The sequence below is a fragment of the Saimiri boliviensis genome, chromosome 3 (genome assembly GCF_048565385.1).
Source record: "Saimiri boliviensis isolate mSaiBol1 chromosome 3, mSaiBol1.pri, whole genome shotgun sequence".
Lineage (NCBI taxonomy): Eukaryota > Metazoa > Chordata > Mammalia > Primates > Cebidae > Saimiri > Saimiri boliviensis.
In genome coordinates, this window is record NC_133451.1 from 97,909,733 (window position 1) to 97,916,974 (window position 7,242).

The 7,242-nt window shown below is 37.5% G+C and overlaps 1 pseudogene; it reads right to left on the bottom strand.

Annotated features, from left to right (window-relative positions):
• Positions 1–1,562: 1,562 nt before the first annotated feature.
• On the bottom strand, positions 1,563–6,090 carry LOC141583845 (protein PIMREG pseudogene; annotated as a pseudogene).
• Positions 6,091–7,242: the final 1,152 nt, after the last annotated feature.

Consider the following 7,242-nt stretch of genomic DNA (forward strand, 5'->3'; position numbering starts at 1 on the left):
TATTATTAATTCTAAATTTAAATTGACTAAATCCCCCAATCCAAAGACAGACAGGCAATTTGAATAAAAAACTAAAATCCATCAGTATGCTGCATCCAGACCCATCTCACATTCAAGGATACACAAAGACTCAAAACAAGGGATGGAGAAAGATTTACCAATCAAACAGAGAGCTAAAATAAATAAATAAAAAGCAGAAGTTACAATTAAGCAACAAAGATCAAAAGAAGCAAAGAAGGACATTATATAATGATAAAAGGATCAATGCAACAACAAGAAGAGCTAAAGATCCTAAATATATACGCACCCAATACAGGAATACGCAGACATACAAGACTTATAAAGAGACTTAGACTCCCACATAATAGTAGTGGGAGACTTCAACATTAATATTAGACAGATCAATGAGACAGAAAATTAACAACGATATCCAGGACTTGAACTCAGATCTGGAACAAGTAAATGTAATTAACATTTATAGAACTCTCCACTTTAAATATACAAAATATACACTCTTATCAGTACCACATCATATCAACTTAGAAGTTTTAACAAAATCTTGGTTGGCTCCTTGTTTGTTATTCTCTTCCCTCATTTTCTTTTATATCTCCATTATTAAGGACAATTATAGGCATACCCATATTTAGATTGCATTCTAGCCCGGGCAATAAAGCAATACCCCCATCCTCTCTCCCTCTTCCTCTTTCTCTTTCTTCCTCTTCTTTATTCTTTTTCTTATACAATAAATAAATAAATAAATAAATAAATAAATAAAGGAAGGAAGGAAGGAAGGAAGGAAGACACCAGAGCAGCTGCAGGGATTGGAAAGGGTTACACTGAGGAAGAAGTATTACGCCAAAGCAGGGGATTCTAGATCTTAATAATAAGAAGGACTACAGTTTACTGAGAAAAAAAAAAAAAAAAGAAATTCTCTTCTAATTCTAGTTTGAAAAAAATAATTTAGCATAAATGAGTTTCTAGTGCAGTAAATATTTTTCTGCATTTATTTAAATGATTTTTTTTTGCTTATTCTCCTTTCCATGTGTTAATGAGGTAGAATATATTGATAAATTCTTGATGTTGAAATATCACTTCTCAGAAAACACTACTTGGTTGTGAGGTGTTATGTTATATACTGGTGACATTTATTTTCTAATATTTTATTTGAGAATTTTGCATTTCTGTTTATAAGTGAAATTGCTCAATACTTTTCTAGTTCTGTCCTTAGATTTTGGAAACAGATAATTTTCTTTCTTTGTCTATTCTTTGAAAAACTTTTAAAATAAGATCTAGAATATCTTTTTTTTTTCACAGACTTGGTTAAAAATCACTTATAAAATTAACTTTGTATGGTTTCATTTTTAATGGAGAAATTTTTGACTACTGATGTAATTTGTAATTGTAATTATATCTTATATCTTTTCTTGAGTCAATTTTGATAATTTATATTTTCTAATTTAAACATTTTCAAATTTATTAAAATAAAGTTGTTTAAGGTGCTGTCTTGTGACTTAAAACATTCATTCTTTTCGTTTTTTGTAAAAATATTTATTTGTGGCTTCTTTATTCTTTTGATTAGTTTTATTTGATAACGTGTTTACACTTCTTTTAATAAATCAATTGATTTTATTAACCACTTGTTTTTAGGTTGGTTTACTAGTTATTAATTTCTGTTCCTATCTCTTAAAAATAATTTATTTCTAAGTTTTCTCACTATTATTTGTGCAACTTCTTGATTTGAATGCTTAATTAATTTTTTTTTTCAAATGGAGTCTTTATTATGAGAAAGCAATGTTATCTAGGAAAGTCACACACTGGTTTCTTTCTAATAAAATGACAAACGAGGTTTCTTAAATAATTTACAAAGGGCAGAAACTGCTCTTGAACAGGGCTACCTCTCCCAGCCCACCCACAGTACTCTGGTTTGAGCATATAAAGAGGTACCTGTGAGCCCATGGTCTTAAGCCTGGAAATATCTCCCATGCCTTCCTCTGAGACCCTGGTAGAAAAAGCAGGGATGTGAGTGGGACCCCCAAGAGCCTTGACACCGGAAACACAGTGAATGACTCCCCCAAATACCAAGCACCCAGGTACACAGCTCAGGCTCTCAAACATCTGATGCTGGCATTTCACATCACAGATGAACCAAATGCAAGACTCGAGGTCCAGTGTTCGATAAGTTTCTAAGCCCAACAGCCCCTAGAAAAGTAAAAGAAACAATTATTCCCACCTCTGCAAAGTCTCTCCAGGACACTCCCAAGCTGCGGCAGGCAGTCACTGATTGGTCCAGACGTGACTGGAGAAGGGGGGCTCCGGGTCCCTTGGAAGTCAGGTCCTTGTGAGCAGTGGCCCACGAGTGCTGATGACTCCTGGGGGTTTCCTCCAGGAAGCTCACTGGAAGCACAGACATCCTTGGGTATGAAGCCTCAGCAGTCAGACAGGGCTTGCTTCCTGCAAGACAGAGCTGTAGGGCACCTCCTCCGTCATGAATGGAAGAGACGGTCATGTCACCGCTCTCTTTCGCCATAATGGCTTCGTGCAGCTCTTGGAACAGCTTCTGGAGACGCTGAATTCCCGCCCCCACAGGCTCTCAGTCGTTGTCAGGCTCGCTGGGAGAGCAGACGGGCTCTGCCGAGGACTGGGGGCTCCGGAAGGCGGACTCCCGCCTCGACAGCCACGCTGGGTGGGCACGTGAGCCCGTGGGGCAGAGAGGCAATGATGCTCCTTGTCCCAGGGGTCTGCGGCTGAGTGGGCAGGGCCGGCTCCGGGTGCTCTGTGGCTCAGGCTCTGAGCTGGCGATCCACTGCCCTTCTGTGCCCCTCTCTTCCTCCTCCCGACCTTCACCTGGGTCTCCACTAGCCATTTGGTTCCGCTTTGGCCGGACTCCAGGGTTCTCTGGAACTTCGCAGTCAAGGCACTCAGCTGAGCGAGCTGCAGCCTGGAGGCCCAGCTGCCCTGGCTCTGGGGTTTCCAGGTGGGTCAGCGAGGGGCCTGTCTAGAGATTGAGGTTGACAGCTCTCAGGGGCAGCCCCGTTTGGAACTGTCTGCTCAGGGAACCCAGGGCCCGGGCGGAGGTCTCCTGACTGCTGGCTACAGGCTGCAGCTCCTTGCTGTCATCCAGCCGCTCCTGGTGCTGGAGAGATCTCCGGTGCTCAGAGGCCTCCACGCCTGCCACCAGAGAGCCGTCTGCCCGGCCAAGAGTCGTCTCTGCCCACTAAACCCTGACACCACCAACGCCACCCAAGTACAAAGACATCGTGTTTCTCGTTTTTTAAAGACATGTACTTAAGACTATGAATTTCATCCTTAGTTATAGTTTAGCTATACTCCGTAAGATTTGGCAGATAATTATTCATTCTACTTTGTAGTTTTAATTGTTTATGTCTTTAACTCATACAGATTTGTGCACATTACTGTTTTTAAAATATCAGTTTCCAAAATTTAAGCAGGGTTTGCTGCTTTAAAAATATTTAATTGAATAAAAATTAAAGAATATGACATGCATCTCATCAATTTTTCAAGAAATTTTTATGGCCTTTTATGTGGTTATTTTTTAAAAAATGATGAAAACTGGGGCTGGTAAAGACATAAATAAAAATAAAAAATAGAAAAATGAACCGTGTTATTTACTAGGTGCATGTAACTATGAGAGTATTATATAATATAAATACTATATAATACAATACTGTATAATACATATTGAATACATAAAAATTAGATAAAATCTGATAATTTTATTATTTGACTTTTCTATATCTTAACTTTTCTCATTTCATTCACCAATTTTCTCCTAGTACAAATTTATTAAAATCTTTCTGTGATTATGTTAATTTCTTTCTATATTTCTGTACATATTTGCTTTTAATAGTTCAAAACTATATCATTTGATATATATAGTCCACATAGTATCATTTTCTTATTGGACTATTACTTTTATTTTTATGTAGCATTTTCCCTCTATTTATAATTTACAGGTTAGAATTTTCAGCATTTTGATATTGATAAGCCTATGTCACTTTATTCTTTGCATTTGTTTTTCCCTTATTTTGTCTTTAATCAGTTTAAACAAGGATATTTTTAGTCTTTACCCAATTATTTTATAACAAAAAACCCAAATATTTTGTAATTTTAGATTTGTTTATTATATTGACAAATTTTAATTGAGTTCTTGTAAGTGCCAGATCCTTTCTTCAGTGCTGAAAAAACATAAGTGGAAAACAGATTAAATTCTCTCTTCTCAATGAATTTCACACTGTAGTGATAGGAGATACACAAGTAACATAATAAATAAGCACATTTTATTGTATATTATAAGATGATAGGTCACATGGAAGAAATACAGAGCAGGTCAAGTGTATGGCAGTGTTACAGTGACAGTGGGAATCATTGCACAATAAATAAAATAGCCATATTTGACTTCATTGGAAAAATGCTATTTGAGCAAAGACTGGAAAGAGTGAGAAACTGAGCTCTCCAGGAGAAATCTTTTCAATTCCTAATGAGGGAGAGTGACTGGCATCTTCAAGGAACAGCAAGTAGACCAGTATGGCTGTAGAAAATAGAATTTGGGGAAAGTAGCAGGAGAATGTAATGCATACAGTGGGTAGGCAGATGGCATAGGGTCTTGTACGTCATAATAAGTAGCAATTGAATTTTAATATTATTTGAAATTAGATTTAAAAGTCAAAGTAGAAGCATGGAGAATATTTAGTAGACTACTATAGTTATCTAGATGAGGGATGGTGGTAGCTTGAACCAAAGCCAAAACAGTAGAAATGATAATAATTGATCAAGCCAATGTTATACTGAAGGTAGAGCCAATAAGTTTCCCTAAAGTACTGGATATGGAGGGGGCAGTGACAGAAGAAAATGTATCAACAGTTCCTTTAAGTTAGGGGCCTCGCAACTTTAAAAAAAAAATGTGATTTCCATTAAATACATAGAGCATGAGAAATAAAGGAGTTCAGTATCGGATGTATTAAATTTAATATATCTATTAGACATCCATGTGGAGATTTCAAATAGGCAATTTGCTACATAAAGACAGAATTCACAGGAGAGGTCCAAGCTAGAGAATTAAAATTGGGAATCATGACATATAGATGATATTGAGTCATAGATTGGATGTCATCACCATGGTTGTATGTATACATAGAGAAGAGAAGTCCAGAGACTGAGCCCTGGAGCACCCTAATGTTAAGAGATTCACTGTAAAGAGGATGAATTAGCAAGAGAGGCTAAGAGAAAAATATAAGAGAAGAAACAATAGAGACTGGAATTCTGAAGTCAAGTGGATAGAGTTTTCAGGAGGTGGGAATGAGCAGTTGTGTCAAATGAGGTTAGATAAAGTAGCATGAGGACTGAACATTGATCCTTGGATTTAGTTATAGCGAGATCAGTTAGGATGAAGTGGTTGGATCAAAAGCCTGATGGCAAGAGGGGAATTGTAGTCAATGAATACAGACAACTTTTTCTAAGAGTTTAATTACAAAAGAGTTCAGAAAAATGAGGCAGGATCTGGAGGGGAAAGTGGAATCATGAGACATTTTTCTCCTGGGTACGTGTGTGTTTTGGTGTGCATACATGCACACATATTTTAAGATGGAATTACAGCAGCTCATTTACTACTCAAAGTGTCCCAGAAAAGAGGATAAGTTGATGACGTAGGAGAAGGAAAAGAGAATTGCTGAAGTCATCAAGTAATCAAGAGGGGATGGTTTCCTGTACACAATCTGAAGGCTAGTCTAGGGTCAAAGCACAATTCTTTCATCTATAGTTAGAGAATAAAGTCTGGTAATCTGACTAGTGTGAACAGATATTGTGATGCAAGTTTGCAGAATTTTTTCTTTCTAATATCTGCTACTCTCTCAGAGAAGTAGGAAGCAAAGTCATCGTCTGAGAGGATGGGAGGGGAGGTGCCCAGGATTTGACAACAGAGAACGTACAGAACACTGACTTAGGAGAGGAGAAAAGGAAATGAACTCGGGATTTGTAATTAGATTCCTTGGCAGCACTAAGGGGCCATTTGAGGTTCAAGGTCATGAATTTAAAGTGGGACCTGTCAGTGTTTTCAGTGTTTTTTCCAGCCATATTCAGCTGCAGCATGCCAGAGCAGTGAAGACAGGTGGATTTAACCAGAGTTGCAGTTCTGCCAAGTGGATAACATAAAGGCAGAGAGATGCAATGGAGTTCACAGTGTATACTAATTGTAAAGCCAGATCATGGAATTTAAGCAGGGTGAGCAGTAAGAATATCTAGAAGGTGCAGGATCGTGAAAAGGTGATAGGATCAATGAATTTGAGATTCTGGTGGGGTTGAGGGATTATTGTGTTTAGGCTCTAGACAGAATTAAACTGGAAAAGTAAGTGAAAAGATAGAGTTTATTTAAAAGAGGTCATTCTCTGGCAATTCATGTGGCGAGAACTGCTCTTAAGAAATTCCTGGCTGGGCACGGTGGCTCATGCCTGTAATCCCAACACTTTGGGAAGCCGAGACAGGCGATCACCTGAGGTCAGGAGTTTGAGACCAGCCTGGACAACATGGTGAAATCCTGTCTCTACTAAAAATACAAAATTAGCCAGATATGGTGGCACATGCCTATAATCCCAGCTACTCAGGAGGCTGAGGCAGGAGAATCACTTGAACCTGGGAGGCAGAGGTTGCAGTGAGCAGAGTATTGCACACCAGCCTGGGAGGCAAGAGCAAAACTCATTGCAAAGAAAAGAAAAAAAGAAATTTCGAAGTGGTATTTTATTTGCTCCTGTTGGTGATTCAAGTGTTTTGTCACCTGAGTCTACTTTTCATGTTAATATCTCAGTTTGGGAGTAAATTTTAACCCCGAGGCAAACTGAGACTTCAGTTTCTCAAAAGAGACTTGGAAAAATACAATTCAGAGCCCTAAAATCATATATTTTATCATTAAATATCTTAGTATGTATCTCTAAAACGTATTTTAGAAATTTTAGGACAAATATAAGACTATTTATTTAGCACAACAGTAACATTATCACAGAAAAACAAAAACAAATCCAAGCCATCATTAGTTTTTTAATCAGTGTTAAAGTTTTCAGTTAACTCATATATATCATTATTTTAACAGTTCTTTTGAATCAAGATCCGAATAAGATTCTAACATTGCATTAGTTAATGTATCTTCTATGTCTCTTTAAGTCATTAGATTTTTCCTCCAACTTGTGTTTTCTTTTTATTTATTTATTTTTTTGGAACAGAGTCTCTCACTCT